Source organism: Hippichthys cyanospilos, chromosome 4 (genome assembly GCF_059441005.1).
Source record: "Hippichthys cyanospilos isolate Australia breed blue-spotted pipefish chromosome 4, RoL_Hcya_1.0, whole genome shotgun sequence".
NCBI classification, from domain to species: Eukaryota; Metazoa; Chordata; class Actinopteri; order Syngnathiformes; family Syngnathidae; genus Hippichthys; species Hippichthys cyanospilos.
The window spans coordinates 8094483-8121682 of NC_142372.1; the positions used below are offsets into that span (position 1 = coordinate 8094483).

Genomic DNA, 27200 nt, shown 5'->3' on the forward strand with positions numbered 1-27200 from the left:
AGCATTGGATTCCCATTGTTTTATGTAAATTCGTATTATTTGTGCAGCAGTTGTTAAGCATACAACCAAAGATATAAGACAGATAAGACTGGCATTGGTTCAAGATCTGCACAACAAATGCACTTTGCATACAAGTAGTAAATTTGGACACTATACAGAGGAAGAAAACAATGTGTCAGCTATTTGCCACATATCTTAATCTGTGCCTTGAGCCAAGCAAAATGTGTATTCTGCAAAATCCCAACGAAAGATGTCATTTAACATCCGCACGTTTGGAGATTAAACCATTCTTTGCCAAACTTAATTTGCTAATCTCAAACATAGGGATTCAGCATTCATTTATTCTTTCTTTCATACTCAGCAGCTAAGTATTTAGTGGAAAGAACAATGTTTTTGGCTGTAGTTCATCGAGTCTATAGAGATTGTTTTGTGCTTACAGGTCATGATTATTATTAGTCACAACAATGTTTTCTCTGAGGTCAGGCAATCAGTTCCATGACACTGGTCAGTTGTATCCCAGGATGACACTGTTGTCTCAATAAAACCGTTATTAATTGTAATGTTTCAAGCATCAAAATTGTATTCTGAACTGGAATACACATTTTAAAAAGAATGGTCCGTGTATTTTTTTTTCATTTCCCATTGGCACTTGCAAATTAAAAAAAGAGGGATAAAAGTGACTTTTTTTGCTTTTAATATCACAATGTGAAAAATATCCTGATTTTAGTAATTCAGTTTAAGGCTCACATCAAAAACAGAGTGCAAAAGCAACCCATGGGACTGACTGATTTTAGCATTTAATTGGTGAAGCTGATGTTTATTGAACTACGATAACTTGTCAGCCAACAAGTAGAGTGAACACTAGAACTATAACACTATACCTATAACACTATTGTTTTTCTTTTTTCTCCAAGTGTTTGGCTAAAGAAATATATGTCTTATGGATATAAATACAAGAACATATAAAGAGTTTAGGAATATAAGATTCTGTTTTGCTTCTTAAACACGGTGACATAGAAAATACCAGTATTTGTCCCCAAAATTAAGGGTGCGTCCTATACACAGGTGCATCTTATATTTGGGAAATCACGGTACTTATTCTCCATTACAATCATGACACCAAAAAGCCAATGCAGTTGATCCCGTCTAGTTTATATAAGAATTGCATTTTGGTAACGATGGCACTCTTGAGAAGGAATATCATCAACCAAGATTCCAACATAGTCTAATTACTGTATTTTCCGCACTATAAGGCGCACCGGATTATAAGGTGCACCCTCAATTAATGACACATTTTAAAACTTTTTCCATATATAAGGCGCACCAGATTATAAGACACACCCTCAATTAATGACATATTTTAAATTTTTTTTAAACTTTTTCAATCACAATGTAGTAATACTCAAAGTAAACACAAATAATACCTCTAAACCCTCAATAGCATGTCTCTCAATGTCAATATGACCAAACTTGTTCAACTGTAAACACACAAAAGAAACAGGTGAAGCCTATTTTATCCGTTCATTCCCCATCTACGAATCCCAATCTCAATATTGATCCACATATAAGGCGCACCTGATTATAAGGCGCACCATCAGCTTTTAAAAAAAAAGTTAAGGCTTTTAGGTGCGCCTTATAATGCGGAAAATACAGTAGTTTTGAAAAAAAAAAAAAAACCACTATCCACAGAAGAAAACAACACTTTACAGAGAATGAATGACCTCTGCCATAATCTTCTATTGACACGTTTAGAAGGTTTTATGGGTTATTACATTACAGACCATAACGACCAAAGGAAGAGCCATAGTGCTGAAGTGTAGGATTAATTGTGTGTCTCCAATACACGTCTGTCGAAGGAAATTACTCTGGGATTTAGGAAGCACTTCAACATTGATGTTGGGTAACTCTCAGTGGCTCTGAGTAATAAAGCAATGGGATTTACCAAAGATTTTAATTGGGATGCATTATCCCAACCCCTCACAGACCCAAGAAGCAGGCAAACGATATGCACCGATAAGTATGAAGGTCAACCGGCTGCTTGGGCGGGGCCGCACGCTCTCCCGCTACGTGGCATCGCTCATGCAAAGTCGAGCGCTCATACGCATGACCAGGTGGTGATCGCATTTTCGAAGAGCAAAACTGTGAGCACAATTAGCCTGTTTTCCCTCCTCGTTGGGGTTTACGATCACTCCGGCACTTGTTTCATCGCGCATTCGGTGCGCCGCCGACAAGTTCCAAGCGCCATAAAGACGAAGAGCTAATGAGGCCGTATGCAGAGAATAAAAGAGGGATTAATGAACAATATGTTTGAAGAGCCAAGCCGTTTACAATAAACCCGTCTATATAGTATATATATTTATATAAATATACATATCCACACTAGGTGCGAATATTTGCAGACTTGCCATTGAATGGTCGGCGCCGCGCTCGGAGGAGCATTTTGCTGATGGAATCAAAACCCCTTTCACACATTCAAATGAGGCGCACTCAGCTGTGATTGGTATTGGAAAGGCATTTGTCGGAACAGAGGCTCACAGAAGGCTTCTTAAATACAAGGCAATCACGGCGCCTGACGGCAAGGCGAGAGAGGTGTGCCCAGACTGCAGAGTGGGGAAACGGGACAAAGGATTATGATGGTAATAAGCAGTAAACCAAAACAAAGTCATCCCCTGATTCCCTCCCCTTCACTCTCTCGCTCTCTCTTGCTGTCTGTCTCCCCCAATCTGACTCTCCCCTAAATCCTCTTGCTCACCGGCTGCATCGCATGTGCCACATATTGACAAGGCCCATTTTTCCCCATTGCTGCCGGAGCCACAATTTAAAACTCATTTCTCATTATTCGCGGCGAATCCGTACACTCGCGTGCACAATTTCTAATCTGTCGAGGCCATGATGGCTGCTGGCAGAAGCGAAGGCTCTTTATGCAGATGCCTGACTGTACACCTGCATGCAATGTCAACTCCTGCACACCCGGATGGCCTTATTTTATTACAGGCGTCAGCGAATCTGCAAGCCGTCAACTGTGAAGCTTTTTTGTGCTAATGTCTTTTTTTCCTTCCCTCGCCTTTCCTTTAACTGGGCTTGTCGTACAGACTTTTTTTTTTTCTTTCAACAACCCGGTAATGTGCGGATCTAAAACAGATTTTTTCTAAAGTTAGCCTCCCCTTGCAAGGCTGCAGTTAGGATTGGGTTTTAACACGGTTCTTCCATTCAATCGCAGATTTTCATGCATGACCATAGCTTTTTTCGGTTGCAGCTTTATGTTTTTATTTAGGAGCATGTCAATAGCAGTTTTACCTTCCTATTTTATTTGATATTTTTCCTCCTAAATCGGACCAGATAAAAACAATATTGAATTTATGTCATCGTATTGTGTCCAATTTTCTGACTTTCAACATCAAAGTAAAATCATTGAAAACAACACTCGGGACCTGAAATTTCATTCAGATGCTGACATCATATTAAATTTCAAAACGGCACAACCACTAATCACACTTCCAAGTGTACCGGACCTTGGCTTGCAAGTATAATGTGAAAGAATATGTAAAAAATGTGTACACAATAGTGCACAAAAGTGTTTGAGACTTTTATATTTCTATTTTATACGAACAAGTTTATGCTTATATGTTGCGCGCTAACATTCAAAAGAAGCCAGAATTTGTCAATGATTCACAAAACTGCTCTGCAAAAAAAGCACCCCCCCCAAAAAAAAAAAAATCTAGGTTGAATCACAGCTTTTGTATCATTCTAAGTCTCACAATCGTTAATTACAACACACAGACAACTAGAACATTCTTCGAAACAAGATAAGTTAGCAGTTGTAGAAAGAATGACTTCTGTAAAATATTAACCAAGCACTCAACACAGCCAGTTGCTTCTCAAGTTGTGTTTAATTGGCTATCGTTCACATTTATGTCAAATTCACCAATGTCCATAGCCCAACCCAATTTGGTACCAAAATTTACATTTGGACCCACTATTTTCCAAGTGGATGAGAAAAAAACTTATTCAACTGATGGCACTACCACAAAATACAATTTTAGACACGTCCACCAATTGCGCCTTCAGCATAGCTAACTAGGTTAGCATGTTTGCCTCCCAATTCTATCATTGCAATAAAGACATTTTCTACCTTTTGAGTAACTAAAGGGATCCTGATACATTTACAGTAGATGTTTTTATATAGAATACAGATAATTGCATAGTCTTATCTAGAACCTTAAATCTTTTGGATTTGTTTTAGGGTTTGAAATTGTGAAAACAACCGTCCCTATAATCTCTTAAGATAATGTACTTTTCACAGAGGAGGACGAGTAAACCGACAAATCGCTCGGCTGTACTGCGCTGTGAATGGCCACTCTGCATGCAATGATTGTGCTTGAATGAATGGTCGATGACGCTCTTTCACATGTACAGGTTTCTCCAGCTCCCCGGTTTACATTTTTCTGTCAAATAATCCTTGCTTTTGTGTCACTTTTCTGTATAATGTCACCGGCACCGTTTTCCACCTTCAGTGGGAGTATCAGAGGCGAGACAATCGTAAAATGCAACAGAAGTAGGGATTGTGCATCTACCCACAAAAGATGATTCGACGCGGTTTTCGATAGGTGGGGTGTGAAACGATTTGAGGACTGTTCGATTTGAAAGTGGAACGACGAGAGGCTATGATGCAAAGACTTTTTGTTGTCATTCTCATACATTTGAATGAACATGTCAGCCCTGGAAATGTGCCATTTCCTTGGAAGATATATTGCTCCTATAAAAGACAAGCGGAATGATGACGTTTTTTAAAATCCACTTCAAACCTTTTTTTTTGTTACACCCCCTAAACATAATTGGTTTTACACTCAGCAGTTGGATATGATATTAACTCTAAAAAAGACTCACAATGTTAGTACACTTTTGATATATCGGTAAAACTTTATATACCATATCCTATGATCCACTGATTTTCTCTGCAATTGTGTTTTTACAACAGTTTGCTTGGATTTGATAACCTGAAATATGTTTCACATACCTCCAATCATATGATTCATTACAAGTAGCGTCCCCGTTTGCGGTACATAATCCATCTTGTTTATGTGCACACGGCACTCAAGTAGGCGTCCTGGTGATCGCAACCATCCATAAACAGGGTTGTTAATTCAAGTGACTCTTATTGATCACTCCACCTCTGAGTGGATCGACAAAGTAAATGCCCACTGGTGATGTATTGTTGGGAGAAGAATGGACAAAGTACCGACTTGGGCCGAAGGAACAAGGAAAAAAAAAAAGACTGGCATAACGCTTCTTAAACTCACAATGTTACATGTACTCAGCAATGGGACAATAGTTTCTATTTTGGATGTTAGTCATAATGCTCTTAAGATAATCTTGCAGTAACATGCTAAAATGTTTCCAAATTTTGTTTATAATCATGTTTCAATTGTATTCATATTTTGTCTTCAGTGGAATGGATGCAGGCTATATATATTGTTTGGCCTGCATTAGCATATAAAGTTAGAATTTGTAAATATTTGTAAATAATTCAACAGCAACCAATACTGTCTCTAACTGATAATGAGCACTTTTCTTTAGCATATCCGCAACTAAAACATTGTGGGTTGCAGTTGTGTTTTGTCATTTTTTTCATAATGCTCATGTATTTATCAGTGTCATTTTTATGTATTTCTCATCCAGAGTTTCATGGGAGATGTTTTTTGTCTGAATCTCTTCCGACATGCTGGAGGATATGACACGGTGCGAATCAAAACCAATAAATACGCTGTATTTTGATGTTATCGCTTTTGGGAGATGATTAGATGAAGCTTTACCAATCCAAATCAAGTTTTGCTGCTTAGCATGTGCTCTGTGGCTTTTTTGATCTGACAAGATGGCTCTAACGTATATGCATTTTTTTTAACACATGTAAGCTCATGCTAGTCAAACGAATATGCTTTCTGTATAATTAATAATCAATAATTAAGGGTTACAAGTGCTAACATTCAACACTTTTTTTAAAAATATATCACATTGCACCTCACAGTGGACATTTGTGAAAACATTCAATATTTATTTAAAAATACAATGGATTGTGTTCAAAGGGAAACAAATAGAGTTGTAATTTTAACACTTTGATACCGTTACACTGCGATATTTTTGCTCATGGTTATCACACCGTCAAAATCTAACATCGGCCCATATGTATTCCAGACAGATTTTATCGAAGGACATGAAGTCACAACGGCTGCGTGGAATGTGGATTTTGATGTGTTCCATCCGAAATAAATCAGTAAGTAAGAAACACAGAGTAAGAATTCAACCTTAGAACATTACTGACAATATTTTCTCAAAAAATAATGAATAATGATAACCAGGCATAGCATGGTGTTTACACCTGATGTCAAGCGAGTGGATAGATAAAGCATGCACATCGCAGGTCAAGTGTGGTAATTCAGTTCTTGGTAAATCCACAAATATGGGATAGAGCAATGGGGAAAGGGGGGCTTGTGTGTTTAGACAAAGAGAATTTTTTTTTTTTTTTTTTTTGATAATACGTGTGCCACCTCTGGTAAGGGAGGGAGTGCATTTTTTCCACGCTCTGTTCGGGAGGGAGAGCCGTCGTTGGGCAGACGGATGAAAGGAAAAAGTGCTGCTGTGGCACTGATAAAGTGACTGAGGACCACTACCGCCACACTTGGACAATTCTGCAAACACACATGTGCGTGCACACACACAATCGCGTCCCCTCTTTTCTTTTCTTGCCTCTGCTGCCAAAAGCACTGATCTTGCCGGCATAGTCATGATTCTCTCACTTGTAAATACGCATGAGCTGGCTACTTGTTTAAAGACATACTATATTATGCTCATTATTCACAGTTTAAAATCGCTCACAGGTATCTTTATCAAAAAATTTGATATGTTTCTGTCAAACTGATTACGGAAATAATAACACTGACTGTCTGATAGTAAATAAGTTAGTTTTGGGAAGACATTCTTTCTTTAAAGAAGCAGTAGACCTGTCATTACTATGACAATCATACATTAGATGTGTTACTGCCATAGTGCACGTACCGTGTTTTCCTAACTATAAGGCGCATCGGATTATAAAGCGCACCCCCAATTAATGATATATTTTAAAACTTTTTCCATATATAAGGCGCACCGGATTATAAGGCGCACCCTCAATTGATGACATATTTTAAAACTTTTTCAATCACAATATAGTAATACTCAAAGTAATAACAATAATAACTCAAATAATAACTCTAAACTCTCAATAGCATCATAACTCAATGTCAATATGACCAACCTTGTTCAACTGTTAGCACACAAAAGAAACAGGTAAAGCTTACTTTATCACTTCATTCCCGATCCATGAATTCCAATCTCAATATTGATCCATAAATAAGGTGCACCTAATTATAAGGCGCACCATCAGCTTTTTAAAAAAATTAAGGCTTTTAAGTGCACCTTATAGACCAAAAAATTTCTGTTTTTGGTCTTGCTTGTGCTACAAATCAGGCAGCGAATTGTGGTTCTTAAGTTAGCAAAGAATTTAGGTCTGAATAAACAGCACCTCTGCTGGTTGCAACTAATCAACCAAATCTGGACAATGCGAAATTCTGCTCATCAACAAAATTATAAGATCAATTATCTTCAAGTAATCAATTATTACCATTAATTGAGACCTTAAAAAAAACAACTATATTTCAGAAAAAATATTTCCAAATAATTCTAAACCAACTATTTACGCTTCATGTGACGCTTGAAAATTTAGATTGGGCATGTGCAGCCACATTTTAAAGACTCCCAAAGGCAAGAACGAACCAGATGAGCTGATGATCAGTCACCTCAAAGCACGTTGCCTAAGGCCAAGTGTGCCACTCAGAGCTAAAGGGCGAAGTTAAAAATAGCTAGTACTCTATTGTAATCTTGCGCAAAATAGAAACAGAACATTGTTATCGATTTAAAGGCTGAACGTTTGAGCCAGCTCTTGTATTCGAGGTCATTGCATTGTGCGCAAACACGGTGCATATACGGATGGGAGAATTTGTGGAAAAAATACAACTTGTTTTTCTATAAAAGTCTGTTCAGTTGTAGAAAGTGGCTTTTCCATTGTCGAACATCAGTACGAGCCCGTTGGAGAATGTGACAGGCTCGAGCGGATAATTGATCAGACTGAAATTACCAATGGATTTCTTTTGCAAGCCTGCGCCTGAGAATCCATTGTGCTTTCAGGCGTGGGGGATGTCTATCGAGAATCATAGTGGAATGTAATATCTTGGAATAGGCACACAAAACTGCGTTAATAATCTGTTTACACAACAGCCCCCCCCCACCCCTATTTCACATTGATTTCCAAAGCAAGCTCGGTGTTAGTTTGGAGACATTTGGAGTGAAGCAAATATGACCATAGTATATGCCATATTGATTCAAGCTACATTGGTTTCGTGCAATCCTTTTAGAGTGTGAAGTGTAATTGAACATCTACGGCACTAGGTGGTGCAGTGGCTCTCATCGTCAAAGTCTGTGGGGAAGTTGTAAAGTTTTTAAATTGCCGGCAATGTTTTTTTTCTGAATCATATTGATGATTAAGGCCGTTCGGTGCTATAGCGGAAAGCACGTCCGTCTCACAGTTCAGGGACATGAGTTCAAATCCACCTCACTCTGGCCTTCCTGTGTGGGGTTTGCATGCTCTCACTGAGCCAGCGTGGGTTCCTTCCACATTCCAAAAACATGTATGGCGGGTGTCTTGGACTCTCTAAATTGTCCTTAGGTGTGAATGGTTATTCGTTTCTGCGAATTGCCCTGCAATTGGCTGGCAACTAGTTCAGGGTGTCACCTGCCTATTGCATATAAAAAGCTGGGATAGGCACCAACAAGCCTGAATGATGTATGGATGAACATTTATGTGGTTTAGAAAATCAACACAGTGTTCAAACCTTTTTACCATTTTTAAGATATTGTTGCTCCTGTTAATGTTGTAGATCAATTCAAACTTTTTTTTCAGCATCAAAAGGTTCAAATGTTTCTAGTTTAAATGAATATAGACTTTTTTTAACATTTTTAATTTCAGGCAGTTTGTTGCGCTTTAAGCTCACTGTTTTTCGAGTAGCAGATGAAACTGGAACTTGTATAGACCCTGCAAAAAGTAAAGTTACATTTGTTGGAAGTTGAGTCGTACTTACTTATAATTATGACTGATTTATACTTTCTACACTTATTGTACCAGCACCAAGGCCAGTGGTATGCCAAGTACAACCTGGGGGCCATTTGTGGTCAGCCATCCACATTTCTGCGGCCTGTGCCAAATGCTAAAAATACATTGTGACATGACCCGTAACTCTATTTAACAAAATAATAAAATATTTGACAGTAAAAGCAATTCTTATGTGTTTGTATGAATGTAAAAAAGTTTGTTTTTCTGAAATCACCACATAGAGTGCAGAGTGTTACTAAGAGCATTTTATTTTTATCTTTTGCAAACTCACACATTTAACGCTAATTAACTTCACTTGATTTAATTAGTTGCGTGTACACTGATAGCCTTTTGCTTTTAAATGCCGCTTTAAAAAAAACAAAAACAAAAAACCAACTTCTTTGGAACTTTTCTAATTTGCTGCATGGTTTTGATTTATTATTTGCATGATTTTGCACAGTCAGAGAGTAAATCAATTTCAATTTTCAGTCGGCACCAGGATTTTAAACCTTGATATTTCTTTGACTACAAAGGTTATTATCATCTTAAAGCAATTTTGGCAAATGATGTAATGTGATTGAATTTATTCCAGGTCCAAATTCTCACCAACAGAAAACCTTCAAATGTACTGATGCTCCTAATGTATAGTTTCAGTCATTCACTGCCAGCCTAGTTTAAATGACATCTATAGTCAACATTAGCAACAAATGAGTCAACATTACTAAACATGTTTCTGGACCACTACAACAAATGTGGTGTTGGCTTCATGTTTTGTTTTGGTTAAACATCAGTACCCAAATGCAAGTTTACCTTATTTTCATTTATTTATTTTTCATACTTGTTACAATAGCCATATCTCCACCTTATCACATCCAGGCATACATTGAACAGCAAAATTCATTATCTTTTCTGGGCCAATTTTGTTGAGGGACATTTTGTGTAATGGATTTGTTCTCATTTTGATTAAATATTGTTACTGATTTGCAATGTTTCCTCACCTTTTATTTTTATTTAAACACCATTACAAACTCCTGCATGCATAAAACAGGGGGGTTAAAATACAGTTGTGTCCAGAAACAAACATTTAAGAACGTTTTTGCAATGAAAACACAACCTCCTTGAGACCAAGCCTTTTCTAATTAACCTAAGTTTCCCATTTATGTGAACATAGCACCCACTCAGCGGCACTTTCAAGGAAACGCGTGAGCATGAGTGCCACACGCTCTGTCTATCTGTCTTCAAAAGAGGCCGTGAACGATCTTATTGAGCGCGCCTGCCGTTTTCAGCTTTAACTGTCGGCCATGCCGGCTGCCGCTGCATTAACGATCACAGAAAGTGGTGCGAGTGTAACTAGCTAGGTCCGCACCTTGTTCTCCGCTTGCTATCTCCGCACCCCGGCCTGTAGAGCAAGGAGAAAGAAGAAACAGCCGGGGAAGCGTGGCGGAAAATTACAGTCTTCACATGCCAGCCACGAAACCCGATGCTGCCGCTCGGCAGAGGAATCGGGCAAACGTTTTATCGTTTAATGTATGAGCGGAGGCCCGAGTGCCACCAAGTGTGTCTCAGCACTTTTGCCGCGTTCTTCATTTTGATGGAGTTGGCGTGAAATTAAGTCTTGAATCATCTTAATTCTTTTGAAAAAGAGTCACCCTAAGCTTGGAAATACACCAGCAGATTTTGGCCAAAACTTGCACTTCCACCATGATCATTTCGGCTTGTATATACATTTTTGGCTGTACTATATTTCTTGAAAGTAGATTTTTATTCCTATTTAATTTTGTTAATGTTAAAAAGGATACAATACAATTTTAGGTGTACTTATGCAATTTTTTAAGACAACAATCTGCTTCATAGTCACTATGGTGAGTTGGGGGGCTGTGAAGTATTTCCTTTTTCCCGGGGCGAGGCTTTACAAAAATAATTGAGAAGCACTGGTCGACATCAAGGACATAACCCGAATTTGTACTACTTTGTGATCACTCCCCATTTTTGCCTGAGTGACAATATGAGATGCAAACTCGTTGCTTTTTAAGTGTGCCCAACAGCTCTACCACCCCCCAACACTACCATCTTTGCGCACGCACACTGCCCATTTTCAGTTCCGTTCAGTCTAGGCGACGTTTTGATTGGCCGTGCAAAGATTAAAGCTTTGCTCTCTCTGCCAAGGAGAAAACTATAATTGATATTTCAGCTCTAGGCAAACTTGTGCTTGCTGGCCACTGGCTGTTTCAGCAGAAAATTCATGTTAGCACAGCTTGGTGGATATTGTATTTACTCCCAGTTTGGTCTTTGCTTTATTAGTGCTGCAATAGTTTCACAGCCACAATGTGGCTGTTGCAGAAAAAAAACAAAAACACGCTGAAAATTCATACCTTCATATCATGTACAAAATGTTTTTACATTTATTTTCAGTGTTACGTTCTGGGACTTAAAGAAAACACGTTTGTTTTAAAATTTTGAGTTTCATGCATTGTACAACTGATAGAGCAGTACCGTAAATCAAGTGTTGTCCTCATTTAGGTGCGTTCAATGAACGTTCACAGAGTAGGATATCTCAAATATCCATATAAATAGGGGGTAGGTGGAAACAATTTATTTTATTTAACACACAAAAAAGCTGCATGGAGACAAAAGTTACAAGAGCAGGTCATACAAACGTTTCTATACTGTCACACCAGGACCAAGCAAAAAAAAAAAAAAAAAAGTAAGATTTACCATTAGCTAAACTAGTAACCCAACCATTGATCTTCTGATTGACTAGTAGCGATCAAATTTGTTATAAACACATCCTGGCGATCATTTGACATGATTTCTTGCAAATTGCATTTTTTCTTGGTTTTTAATTTATTTTGAAAAATTGATCACGTTGGTTGCAAAGCTTCTATCAGTGAATGTTCGTGCTTCTCAACTCCAAAACAAATGTATAAACATACTGTAGTGTTGAGTTTGAACCTAAATGAGCCGCACGGCATCCAACCCGAGTAACAACAGCGTATAATCCAAAGAGAACGGCTATCATGAAGCGGCAAGCAGCAGCCTCTCAGAAGGCTTTTCAATCAAGCCGGACGTGCTAATTCACTTTCTCCTCCAAGCCGCAGCAGGTCACGCTTGAAAGTTAAATTACACGGACAGACAGAAGGACTAAATGTTCATGAGAGGGATACAGCAAGGCGAGCAAAGTCTATATTGCGGGACTTCAAACTGTGGGCTAAGAAGAGGAGAGCCTGTAGACTGTTGGGGGGGGGGGGGGGGGGGTACAGCAGGACTCATCTATAACTGAGAGGCTCGTAATGAGAAAGATGTGCCAGCCGTCTGCTCACTGTGATAAGATGCGCAAGTTCCCTCGGGGCCGAAAGCATCGCTGACCCCAACAACAAAAAGACAACAAACGGGTGACTGCCCAAAACCATTCCCTCTTATTTCCACCGAGCATTTACATTCTCTCTTCAGCACCTTTTGTCTCCAGCTCCACCTTCTTCTGCCCAAATCCAGCTTGGCACAAAGGCCCGTTGCCATTTAATCGGTTTCATCAGCTTTTTTTTTTTTTTTCCATTATTAGCTAAAGAAGAAGAATACACGGTAATTAAGGGGAGTGCCGCAGAGCGTGACGGTGGGTTGGCGAAAGAAGCTTCACTCGGCCGCTGATGTGGAACAAGACGGGAAGAAAAGGAGGAGGTGCGGGACCAAGGACAGGAGAGAAATAGCAAAGACAGCAGCTGAAAGGGCAAGAGCAAAAGCGATAAGGCAGGCTTGAATGGTAACAGGAAATGAAAGGCTCGGAGCATGAGGGTCACAATGATTTTTCGCTCCTCTGCCCGGCGCGGAGGCTGCACGTCGGCAGAATGGAAATGAGGCCTAATGTCCTGTTAATGCGGTCCGAGAAGAGCCGATACCGGGCCGCCGTCTGCCTAATCCCCTGTGTCCACTCCAATGGCCCATTCAGGACAAGTGCTCGGTGAGGGCACTATCGGAGCGTTGTTTTCATGCTAGCTCGGGGTTTTATGGTCTTCGCACCCTCCCAGTGATACTAATGGAGTGGACAAGAGATGCGTCTGGCAGCTGAGAAGCCCTGGGGACCCATCGGATCTGACTTAGAGCCCCCTGATGTGCTTGACATCTTAAAACGCAACATCTTTATGAAGGCCATTAAACATGCAATTAGAAAGGAATTAACCTTGCAAGGCTGCGGAATTGCTGAGAATACAGCAGGTACACTATAAGGGCAAAAGTCTTAATCAGGAGTTGGCACTTTTTGTTTTTTTTTAACTGTAGTTCACCCTCAATTTTAAGTACTTATATTACAATAGGCATATGGAAGATTTGAATTAAGTGTTTTTGTGAAGTGCCAGAAAATGTCTGTTTTTGGCTTTACCACCAGTTCAACCTTCGTGCCGTATTTTGACCATTTTGGTCCAGTTTCTTCCACCACATTCTTGCTGGTTTTTTTAGCCAAGGGATGGCACACTTCTGGTAGTGTGATAACTAGGTGGTCATGCCATGTTGAACTTGACATGTCGACACCATATGAGTTGAATCTCAGCTCCTAAATTACTTTTTTCAATGCTTTCACTTTGATGTGAAATGCCGTTAATGTAAAGATCGAAGGATTGGCAAAATACCGAGCAGGGGTTAGAAAACATAACTTTCACAGCAAGATGGCACACGACATGGCAGCTGGGTGAAGGTTGGCACAAAACAAAACTTGTCAAAGACAAAAGCTAAGTACTGTATATCTTTTAGCGGTGAAACGATTAACTATAAAATCAGATCTGATATTAATTTTGAGTGTAGACACTAAAACTGAAAAAAAAAATAGAACAAATACATTCAGAAAGAGATCAGCCGACAGAAATAATTGGCAGATGTCACCCACTAAATTCCTAAAGCAAATTTCACTCACTGAATTTTGCCCTCTAATAGTGGTGATAGGGTGGTCAAAATACACTGATGGACTGATGACTACAATGACGGACTAGGAAAAAAAAAGCCATATTTAGCTCTCTAGTGATGGTGGAAGGGTGGGAAAAAATACACTGACGGACGGACTATGTAATTTTTTTCTGGCTTGAAAAAATGACGGACTGAAGAGGATAGAAAAGGGGGCGGGGCTCCGACGAATGGCGGACCAGCAAAATACTGTAAGTTGCCCACCTCTGTTAAACAATTGGACATTTAGTCAAATGCATACATTTAAACAACCTTCTGATCTCTAAAAGCATAAACTCTGTCATGTTGTACTGGACTAACTATTGTCATTGAATACATTTCATATGAAAAAAAAAAAAAACAGACTTTGTAAATCAGAGGGCTCCACTGATCGTCTGAGTGCACATCCGATTCCATTAGTGCGAAAGCTTCGCTACAAGCTTTGCCATTACTGGTTTGTTGTCCTATTCTGTGACCCTTCCTCGCCCGCGCACGCAAGCCCTCGCGAGACGCCCCGCCACTACATTTACATGTTAATGCCGGCAATTTGTAAACATAAATTGAAAATGTCAGGAGCTCAATAGCTTAAATGGAGATAAGTAAACGCATTATTTAAATGCTGTGTCCACTTAAAAGCCGGACACCCGTTCCATACAAAAGCAGCAAATTATTAGAAAGAGGAACACGAGGAGGTGGAGAAGAGAGAAGACAAAGAGGATGAAGAAACACAGAAAAGAGGGCAAGGGCACTTTAATTCGCACAGCACGTACTTGCCGAGGGGGTGAGACGATTAGGTTTGTGATGAGAAGCAGCAGTGTGACGGAGAGGGCATGGGGGGTGTCAGGATGAGCGAGGATGAGGCAGATGAGAACGGGGAGAAGCATTATCTCGCCATGCTGTAAGAATAGGACACGCGAATGTGCACTTGTTTGGACGGCATCTGGCTTTTTATGCACTTTAGCGCATTACTACGGAGTCGTGGAACCTTTGTTCTTTCGGGCGCCGTGCAACTTTTCGAACTCATTTCGAGTCAATGCCTTTGAGTTTGTAGTAGGGCTCTCGTAAAATTAGGTTATCCTTTATAGTTGTATTTATGAATGTAATGACCATTTTGAGGTAATTTATTTCAAACAATCCATACATTTTTCAAGCCTCTTCAGCAGGAAGGGTCCTCAGTGTCAACACTAGATTGACCTGATCTTGTTTGGTTTTTTAAAATGCAGCCACTGAAGCCAGTTTTATGATTTAACATGACTCATATTAGGCATGTTTGTCACTTTCTATTGATATTTGTTTATATGATAATCTAATTTGTCATTTTTGTGTAGAGGGTCCTGTATTGACTGTTGTAGTTTATCCTCTGATGTTACAATTTTCTATATTCTAGTTTTGTCACATAGGGTTAGGCATAGCATTATGTGTTTTGATATCCTGATGTGTCATTGAGCAAATCGTACTTAAATATCAAGCGTCTGTCCGAGTCGGGTTTCTGAGTCTAATTCCTGAGTCTAGTTTTCGAGGTCAAGTTTGAAATGTTCTCTGTTGTTACGTTGGATTAAGATGTTCTACTTTACTACCTGTGTCCTGTTTACTTCTGGCTCCACATTCTGTTCCTAATGTAACATAATCAAGAAAAAAAAGTCTCAAGGATGTACACTATAAAATAGTGTCCCATTTTGTGCTAATACAATCATAATTTTGGCCATTTTAAGGGGTACTACATCTATACATTTGTCCGTCAAATCTTGTTTCTTTGCTACCATGGACAAGTCTCAAAAGCTAAGTCTAAGTCTGATCCACAAGTCCAAGTCAACTCTCAAGTTTCTGATCTCAAGTCCAAGTTAAGTCCAATTCCATGACCAAAAGTCTGTAAGATTACCTAGGATTATATTTTTTCATATTTTAAGGAATCAGTGTCTATATATATCTGGAAAGTGACCCTTTATACTTCTTTCTGAAATGAGATGTTCTTCGGCACAGGGGTATAAATGTCCTTGGTAGATGGGTAATGAAAAAGTAGTATACAAGGGGCCATATATCCTAACTTGCATCTCTCATTTTGTTTTTAGCATTGTTTGGCATGCTGAATCTAATGCTCTTGAAGGCCATATACTTCTCCACATGAAACTTAAACAAAGTGTTGTGTTCAGCCATACACACTCACTCACATACGCAAGCTGTGTTTCTCTTAGGCAGACCATCATCACTCACCCGTGTGTCTGACAGCAGCCTCTGCCCTACAGCCGACTGTACACACACATACACACGCACGCACACACACACACACTAACAGCAATGAAGTAACAACCCGCAAGCCATCAACATACACTATCAGTCAAACATGTTTACGCAGTATTTTAAATGACCTAAAGCTACAAACAGTTAATATCAGACCGAATTTCATCGGTGGGAGATAAACCACATGGAAAATGGTTGACCTCGATCAATTCTAGAAGACTGTCAATCTGTTCTGAGTTTATTTTTTTTACTCATTTTTTTAAATGGCGTTAAGCCTTTTTTCGCAGAGCTGTTTTTCATCCAGATAAAGCTCAGTGTCCATAAAATTAGTTTTAGTATCTGTCATTTTAGTTTCTGTCTTGTAGTTATCATGGTGAGTTGTTGTTATTATTAGTGCTTCATTGCTCACATTGTGTTTTTCTGTGTCATTTTTTTGCTATTTGCTGTTGACTAAAAATGACATCACAGTTTTCAGGGTTCAGGTAATGACCATTTACGGCTCACCTGCTTTCTGAGTCCGGTCATGTGCAAGCTGAGCCGTGGCTGTTACCTGAGCCCTGAAATCTGAGATGTCATTGTCATTCTACAGAAACTGACAAAATGGCCACTCCCTGAGATGGATAAAAGCGGGTGGGTTTTGCTGCTTAATTCGTACTCTACAAATCCAATATTAATCAGAATGATTGGCCTATATCGAATTTATTGAAAAAAAAAAAAATCAATCAATCACCAACCAAACTGGCTGTTTTGTTTCATCAATTACTGCCAAATTGAATTTTAACCTGCATTTGATGGACTAGAATTTGTTAAAATAGAACTCTGGATAAACAGGCATATAAATATATATCCACAGGACTTGGTTCGACTGTGAATAATAGTGAACTTTAGCAATTTTAAAGCTAAGTTTTTCCAAGCCTTTTTATCATCCTAATGATGATTTCAGATGTTTTTTAGTTAAAGTAATGACGTTCATTCAACCAGAAAAGGCATTTTGCTTCCTTAATTTAGTTTTGATTTGTGCCATGTGACCAAAAAGGCTCACGTTGTACATCTTTGAAGTTTCCCTGTAAACCCTGACATTAAAAGCTTTCAGAATATACCAGACACATTTTCATATCCTTAGTGCTTTTCCACATATTCAAGGTCAAAATGTACCAAAGACTTTTGGAACACCCTGTATTCTAGCAAACTGTAAGAAAATACTGTACTTGATGTAAATAACCTTGTGTTAGGTAATGGAGCCAGTGGAGTAAATTGCAGTAAATTGCTTTAATATGCTTGGGCTTCAGCACTGCTCTGGGTTGCCACGTTGGTGGTCGCTCTACCCTCCCTTAATTTGAACACATTACTACATTATGAGAGCATATAATAGAAGAGGGTAAAAAAAAAGAAATCTCCAACTTCTCTATCCCTAGTCGATTAAAAGCATACTTTACATTAAAATTCCGTCTTTGTGTGGTCCTAAATAAATCCAGCTTTACAGCGGTTTGCGTGTGTGTGTGGAGTGAACAACTGCATTTGAATTTAAATGAGCTGCGAGTCAGGGCACCACCTTCATTTGAAAGAAAGTAATTAGCCTTATCATCTGAAGTGGAGAACTTTTCCAACACAGGGGTCTTTATCTCAGCTTTAAAAGACTTAATTACAAAAGATGGCGACTTGGCAATAGGCGAGTGTGTTTATTTATAGTGAAACAATGATACCGTGGGGACTATACTGCAGCTTGCCGTGGTCAGTAGATAAAACCGCATTTAGAACCACTTACTTTGTGGTGCGTTTAATTAAAACGTTGGAATTTACAATCAAGCATGTTGGTCGCAATGCACATTTTTACATACTTTTCTAGTTGTTTTGTTTTTTTCCACCAGCAAAGTCAGGCACTACAAGGTACTGTTTGTCCTAGCTAATATTTGGCTCCTTACAATGATCAGCAACGATCCTTTATTCAAAGTGGCCAATGCACTGATGCTCATTTTTTTTAGTCAAAATGGACTAAAGGTTTGATTTAAGAACAGCATCATTAGCGGTAATAAAATGTTTTTGTAAACCATGCCCGTTTTCAAAAGGTCTCTTATTGTTTGTATTTGTGTTGTCCTTTTGAGAAGGGACATTTTAGAAAAGGGTCTATTTACCTTAGTTTTCAGCCGCTGAGCATGCATCCTTCTATTGTGTTTGACCTACAATGCCATGCCCAAAGTCAAATGTAAAATAACCAGGCTTTAACGTGGGACGCTTGCCTTTTTTTTTTTTTTTTTGACCGGCTTTGTTATTATGCACCAACAGTTTGTCTTTGAAAGTGACTACAGACGCTTGGCGGTAATCATAGGCACCAAATGTCACCTCGCAAAAGGAGAGAAGACAAGCTGTTATTACTCTCGCGGGTGAACTGTTGCTTTGGAAAAAGACTCTTAAAAAAAACAGAGTGGTAAAAGACCTTCATATGGTCCCGGCATATGACAATTTCCAGGTTAGGAACAATGTAATACATTATCATTGTACTTACTGCTGTAGTTACAATCTAGGATTGTTTTCCTACAAATGTTTGCTATACTTATGATTGTAAGGTTGTGTTAGTGTAGCTCACTGATAGACTTACTATATACATTTGACTTGAATCGGTTGTGGGCATTTAGCTCAATTTCATCGATCAAATATTGGGAACCTTCTTTTTTTTTTTTCTTCTTCTACATTTTAACAGCGATGCAAACATCTCAAGGTTCAAAACTATTTTCATCCCAGTGTCATTATACTCAGAATTATTCTCGAAAAGTTGCCATAATGTGGCATCTTTAGACGTTATGTTCTTCCTTCTTTAGACAACTAACTCATTACTTGACTGAATCCACAGTGCCTCTAGTGGTTGCCACCAAATATTGCACCCTCCTTCGGGCACATTTAAATTCAGCAACAATAAATTCCACCCATTTCAAATAATTCCAAATGAAGCATCAGATCATTTTGACACCCGTAACTTTGGATAACGTCATTAATAAGTTTTTTTTCTGTTTCAAAATACATAAATAAATAAATAAATGGATAACTGCATTATTATTTAAAATGGCATTTTTTTTCCCCCATCTGTTCAACAGTAACAATGGATCGTTTATAGGCTGGCATCAAGCCTGTATGCATTTAGCAATGCTCATGAGTCTGTCATTTATTGTTGTTATGTCCTCTACAGACGTCTGCCACTCTATCTGCTTTTTGCAAACGGACCAGCATGCCCTGAATTAATCCTGCAGGGGTTCCCACTGCGCCTCAATTTGAAATGCAGGCCTGCTCCCACAAGTCTGTGCTTGTGAAACTGAGTTTGACCGTTCTTGATGTGATTTGCCGCCCCAGGAACGGCATGGCTTGGCCTAATCGGTGGCACTATTTGCGGCGAGTTGTATTCCGGTGATAAATATCAAGACCACATCTGTTCCATCTTTTCTATTTAACTTTTGACACACATCTTCCTCAATCATAGAGTTGGCCATAACTCCAAAAATATGTATGTGGTGCCAACGCAACTCTGCTCATCAGCAAAAGAACAACATATCTAAAGAAAAGCTTGGCAGCATCTTGTTTTGAAGCTTTTTTTATATTCTACAGTTGGACCTGCGGTCTTAACGAAAGCAGGATGGAATTGGAACTGGAACAGTTAAAAAAAATATTCAGTGTTAGCACATACCCTAAAGGCTTTGCGAGGATGCAAAGAAAATGCCAGTAAAAGGTTACTATAACATATTAAGTTCGTTTGTGGTTAATGCAAGACATTTTCAATGGTTTATACTCACACTTTACCATGAGGGTAAATGTGATCAGTTAAATCAGAGCAGAGGCACATATGTTGTAAGAGGTTGTGCATACTTGTGCAACCACACCTTATTCAGCTTTTTTACTCCTACTTGCTTCATCCAAAAGACTAAACATTTGATTTCAAAGGCGTTGTCAATCTTTTTGGTGACTTTCATTGTGGAACAGGTTTTGAAAAGACCCAGTTTGGTCTAGTTTTTTTTTAACCTCCAAAAGCTGGCATGAGAAGGGCTAAGTCAACGTTTTACAAAATGTCTACCTTTAGTTTAAAATTCTTTTGAAGTAATAGTCTTTTCAAAAGCAATAGCATAGCTCCATCAACATTCAAAAACGTTACTAGATTAACCTATCACGTCATCTTTGTAATTCACAAAATACAGGAAATTCTGTTTTGCGTTTGGCTTCTGACCTTGTGTATAAAATATTGAAAAAGCAGTTTTGTAATAAGTTTGCAAACTTTCTAGACTAACCATTCATCTTCACAACGACTTTCTTTTGCTGCACTGCACACAGACACATAATGAGAAAACACAATTTGCTCAATACACAAGATGTGTTTACTCCTGTCCTTCATCTGCAGGGCTATGGAATTGTGCTGATAAGACCCGGCGCGCGGCGTTTGACTAATTGGCCATCTTGTATGAACGATGGCGGCGTCACCTATCGTGATTTAATAATTGTTTTGTTGTCTGCGGGAGAAATAATAGTCACAATAACAAAGGTAGACTGCAATTTTCCGACGAGCAGCCCTGCACATTTGCTAAAGTGAATTACGTACCATTAAATAATTTTGATTTTGTAGAGAATGTGCCCATTTCTTTCCTGAAACTTCATGGGTCTCAAGCAGTACTTCAGCCCTTTTACTACAAAAAAAAAAAAAATACTTGGACATAGTTCTCCATGCATCGTGTCATGCATTAAAATACAGTCATAGGTCCTAGTGTTCATCAAGATGGTGGGGTTATTACTAAAAAGTTTATATACAATTATTGTACAATGCTAAAACATAATGTAGTTTGAGCATTGAACGACGTGATAAACTTAAGTTTGGGAAAACAAAACTCTACCTAAATAATGATTGCGTAAACACTATGGTTGGGGAGAGATGATGAGTCTGCTTAAAGCGCTTGGAAGATTTTAGATCTACTAGGATTCTCTACCTCTGTTATAGTGTTGTTTGTATGCTGTAGAGTCCATTTACTGCCACCTATAGTATGGAAGAATATCATCAGACTGCAGGGGAAAGCCGCTCAGAGAATTAAGTGCTGCAAAATGTGTGTCGGCGCATCAAGTGTAAACCAAGGTAGACTTTTGCTGCAGGTTTGTTTTCGCTTTAGTGAATTTCAGTGCTACGCAAATGCAGAAAAAAAAATCGTATTGTGCAACAGGGGGACTTTTCCTTGTATGGGGAAGTAAGAAAGAGAGGCTTCAATGCATGCTTTTTTTTCACATTGGGGGGTATTTTTGCACATGCAGGTTTTGTTGTAGAGGGGTTTTACTGTATATTTTGTAGAAAATACACTATGACTAGATACAGTAAATGTGTCATCAGGACCCTAAAGCCGCACATCGGTGTCTTTCTCACTCCTTGAAATGAACACTTGCGTGTGGATTTCAGTATTAATGGACTTTCCAGTACATTTGGTCTGACGCCAATGGACCCGATTGCTGAGCATGCCTGCAGGACATTAATTGATGGCTGGGTTACACTTGCTAATAAGTGCCATAAATAACGCTTTAGCAGGCCGAGGGGTGACGAGGAGGGGGCTGTCTCAAAAATATGAATGGCTGCTTTGACATCTTAATGGAGATCAGAGTGAGATGCGATCATGCGGGTGGAGGGGTGGGGGGCGCATGGGGTGTCCATTATGGCTGAGCGCGGCCCTCCGCAGTGGCAAATCGGTGACATAATGACCCAAATGGCACAAAGGGGCCGGAGTGCATCACGTATGTGTCAGGCGTAGCATTAATGGACAGCCTTGTCAACATGCTCACACGAGGCCCCTCCGACACAGATGCTGAAGACCCGTCAAAAAGCCTCGGCCCAGCGTCGACGGAACTGCACAAACGCCCTCCTCAAAGTCACTGATGGCGGCCGTAAAACCGCAGAGCGTTCACTGACGGCGTCATTGATTTTATCCTCAAATTATTGTTGAGGACACGCCACGCCTTGCATACCAATGCAAGGCCTTTCACTGGCGGACAAAAAGGGGGGGTGGTAAATGATCCGCAAATCACGGTCACAGCAGTTTTTTGTTGGACGAAAAGAACATGGAACTTGAGTAACACATGCATACACATACATGGATGCATGCAGTTTGCCAAGTCGTATTGTAGACAGGAAGCTCATCAGTGGAAGTGCAGGCTCTGCCAAAACATTTTTCCATGGGAACAAGGCTCAAATTTTGGGATTAAAAAACAGCAGCAAAAAGCGAGCTGGCACAATGGAAATCTCATCGGACTAGGAACTCAGGGTGTATATGTTGCTATGTTTTAAAATGTCATAATTTGACAACTAAAAAACAAAGGTCTTGAACACCTCGTGATGTTGGCCAGCTCTGCTAAAATGGCCTATGATAATTAGGTCATTCAATTCTACTTCTGAATGGAAATGATTCCAAATTTGGTTCTGTTTGTTTATAATTTGTAAAAAAAAATGGGGCGATTTGATGTGTCGTGATATGGGCCCTTTAAGTAATATACTAGGGCTGTCAATGTTAAGGCATTAACACTGGAGCTTTAATTTGAATGTTAGTAAGCATTACAAAGGACTGATCTCAGTTAGCTCGGTTTTATTTACATCCTGTGGCAGGTGAAATCTGCTAACTTGAAACTAAACTTAGAGGAGGATCACTAGCAAGAAGGTAAAGATTTCCATTGCTTTACTCTAAAAATTGCTCAAAGGTTCAATGAAAAAGTGAGAAATTTTTAGAATTGTTTGTGAGAAGATTAGAACATAAAATGCCTGATCAATGCCAAGATTTTACTCAACTAAATACTTGTTTCAAGCTGAGTCGAAAACAGTTTCTTAAAAAGCAAACACGTTTAATCGTGATTAATTATGGGAAATATTGCAATTGTTTAAATAATTTTTATCACTTCACAGCCTTAATGGATAGGTAAACCTATTGCATAAATACTGTGCAAAAAGTACAATGGGGTTCTCTTTTGCGACCGCCGTAATAAGTCCTGTGTTCAGCTCTTCCAGCTGAGGGGTGGACGCACGCTATCATTAGCCTCCATGCTAACTTGACAGCGGCTTTTGTTGGGTTCTTTTGAAGTTCCGGCGGCGGACGTGCCAGCGCTTAAGCAAGTGCGTGCAAGTGATTGCATATTCCGGGGTGTGTGTCCGCTATACATGAAGCTTTTGTGTGTGTGTGAGAATGTCTTCTGAGGCCTGGTGGGGTGACAGTTGTGCTCCGGCAAGTAGGTAATTAGCATGCATTATTCAAATGAAAGACGGTGGGAATGAGGGTGGGGACCCAATCCACCTGGTTGTCAGGCGCCCCGGCTCGTCTCGTTCAGCACCACTTACTCTGCACATTGAAAACATCACAGTGCTTCTTGTCAATGCGTCCCCCCCCCCCCCCGCCCTTGCAAGGCGACAATGAACCAAATCGACTGAACCGCCTTATGAAGGAGCCAATTGTATACCTTACGTGGTCGTTTTAATGACCTCTTTCATGGTGGGCTTTTTGACAGTCAAACAGTAAATATTGCCAAAATCAGCACAAATACAAACAACAACAAAAAAGAGTAATTTAAAGTTTAGTTAAAGAATATATAAATACATTTTGCTGAAACTATGTGTGAATTTGCAGATAGGAATTTATTTCCTCTGTTTTCCTCTGTTAGCAGGATTTTGCTAAATTAACTCCAATAAAACTTCATGATGATGCTTTATCCTATCTAAGGCTGACACTAGTGATCATTTTTGTAATCGATTATTGATTCTTTAAATGATTGATTGAATAATCGAATAAACCCCCACAATTACTGTTTATAATGCAATTACTTTTTATTTAGTATTGTTTAGTGGGGAAAAACAAAAACAACTACTGTACAACAATGATGCAATGCCACACAAATACTCACCAAACATTTTGAAACCGATACAGTTCCTGATTTGGTCAGCTTTTTCCAAAGTAAAAGCAGGTATTTGTGAATGTAATTTGATTAAATATGAGCGATAATCACTCTGGTTTGATGGAAATCAGAGAATCACAAATCAGAGAATAAATACAGATGCAATGTTGAAATCAGAAGATCTCAGACGACACATTTATTTTGTGTTTTGGTCTTTGAAGCCACAAGCGTACTTTCATCAGGCAAAACCAAAGCTTTACTAAAAATAAATAAATGAGTAAATAAAATAAAAAGCTACTTCCATCACTTCAACATAGTTCATTGGACATGAGATGTTACCAAAGCAATATTTTTACATTCATTATGAGATATAAATAGACGTGTAAGAATTCTAAAACTACCAAAAACTAACTTCACAAATATGCAAGAGTTCACTGTCTGGTGTTCCTAATGTTTTGGTCTTCAATTGGATAGTCCAAGCATGCTTTTGGCACATTGTGCATCCACACTGACCACCAGCTGCTTTGCTCCTCTGCTGCCTTCTCATCTCCTGACTCAATTTAGCCACAGATGAGTCATTAGCACTTTAGTGTTATCACCCACACATTCCCCCTCAATCCCACCGCGCCTCCTCGCCCCCCATCCAGAAGAGGCCTCTGTTTACCAAATTGATCAATTAGCTGTGTAGAGTACCCCCCCAGCCCCTCCCCTCATGTGGTGAGCAGTGCCAATATTTACACGTGTCCGTTTATCCTCTTCCAAACGAATTGCAAACACATTCCGCAAGATGTATGTCCTCATGCGACCGATCATACCGCCAAAAAACAGAGTGCCTCATCAACTTTTACCCGCTAGCGTCATCACGCGCCATTCGCAAACACAACAGTGACAAAGACAGATGATGATACAAACACAATTTAAGCGCAGAAAGAAAAATACACTTTCTGTTTTTACAATGCTTTGCTTCCCAGTCACTTTCCAACAATGCTTCTCCTGGCTCAAGGTCCAATTCCCGGTGGATTGACTGGCCATGAAATTAGACTGGCATCAACCCTCCACACAATTTACATACAGCACTTGCTGGCTGCCTTTGGACCACCAACTTGTCCTTTGTTCCAGGGGCTCGACTATAACAGACTCTGACTACCCTCATGCGACTGAAAAGTGTACTACATGCCGGTGCAATTATGATTTAGCTCTGCGTTGAACAAAAAAGCAACATTAAACCTCATGCGCCTATGATATAATACAGTATGAAACAATATACAGTTAACGTAATGTATTCAAACATAACATAAATTATGTATTGTACACCATGTTTTACTGTATTATTTGCAATGATTCTATTTTATTTTTCTGAATTCTTTAATATTTTTTTTTACCCACATAAAAACATGCTTATTTCTAAATATAATAGTTCTATACTTATTGTAATATTAGAGATTAAATCAGGTTCATTGCAATTACAAAGGAGCCAAAAACGGGATTATTCTTTATATACTTTATTTATTATACAGTATTTCTATCTATCTATCTATCTATCTATCTATCTATCTATCTATCTATCTATCTATCTATCTATCTATCTATCTATCTATCTATCTATCTATCTATCTATCTATCTATCTATCTATCTATCTATCTATCTATCTATCTATCTATCTATCTATCTATCTATCTATCTAATGCATGAATACAGTGCTAGTTGTGTTCTCACACATACTGTATGTTTTTTTTTAGTTAAAATGCAACTAGCTGTAGACATATAAACCCCCACAAGATGGCGCCAAAATGCTGTGAATTAATGTCGATTTTTAAACCAACAATATAAACTTCACTAGAACCAGTGTGCGTGACAGAAAATTGACAAATATCAAGCACATTATTCCATTTTAAAATATTTTATAGCATTCATCAAGTATTGTACTTATATGCACAGTCCCAACGGAAACGACACTGTTTAATACACAGTGTGAAGTTATGTTGAAGTCTTCTAGAATGTTTTTTTTCAAATTTTATAATTTCCTGCTGACAACTCCTCTTAATATTGTCAATATAATGCTTAATTAGTATCAAGTTGCAGCATGAATCAAATTTACACCCTGCATTTCTATCATGTTGCAATATGAGTCAAATGGAAATATCCAGCAACAGCAAGCAAATCCTAAATCAAACATGTGCTGAATATGTAGACTTTAAAGCACATGTTTTAATAGCAAGTGAAGCCTAAAGTGGGAGCCATTAATTTGGACACGAGAGAGAGTTAAACGGCCAGCGAGCGAGCATGACACAGAGCAGGTGGCTTCACCAGCTTGCACTTTCCAAGGACACGCCGGCTCCGTTCCAGGCCGCTCTCCGGTGGCAGCCTATCATTAGACGTGGCCTGCGAGATGATGGGACGCCATTGGGGGAATTGAGGGCTTGCACATCCACAAAAGCCAGCCTGTGGCTCGCCGGGCGAAATTGTGGCCATTACAGCTCAGGGGTTGTGCAAAATGGTGACCTAGTTTAAATGACAAGTTGTTGTGTCCGCGGCAAAGGCACTTGTCTGTGACATGATGGCTGCCTGCCATGCACTAAAACCAACAGAGATCAACGCATGGAATCAAAGTATAAAAAATACCTAAATATAACCAAAAAATGGAAAGATAAATAATTTTGGGTGACAGAGCAACGGTATTTTTTTAGATAGGAAAAGAAACCTGGTACACAACTTGTAGAAGTTTCAAAAACATTTAAACAAAATAAAAAATAAAGAAAAAAAGCTTTTTAAACACTTATTTAAAACTTACTTTTAAAAGGTCATAATGGGAAAATATCTTTATATTCGATATTTTACTAATCCATATTTTGTTCTGAAGGGGTGTTTGCCACACTGTCATACAAAATTATTTTTTATTTAATTAGCGTGAAATTATTATTATTTCACCGTCAACGACTGTGCGTACTTATGAGATGATTTATCTATTCA

General features: G+C 39.0%; 1 long non-coding RNA gene across 1 annotated transcript in view; it reads left to right on the forward strand.

The window, feature by feature from the left end:
• Window positions 1–5693: 5693 nt before the first annotated feature.
• Window positions 5694–27200, forward strand: part of LOC148424461 (uncharacterized) — a 66109-nt gene continuing 44602 nt past the window's right edge. Inside the window, exons 1-2 of the long non-coding RNA XR_015865477.1 lie at window positions 5694–5739; window positions 6193–6271. This is a non-coding gene — a long non-coding RNA (uncharacterized LOC148424461). The remainder of the gene's footprint in view (window positions 5740–6192; window positions 6272–27200) is intronic.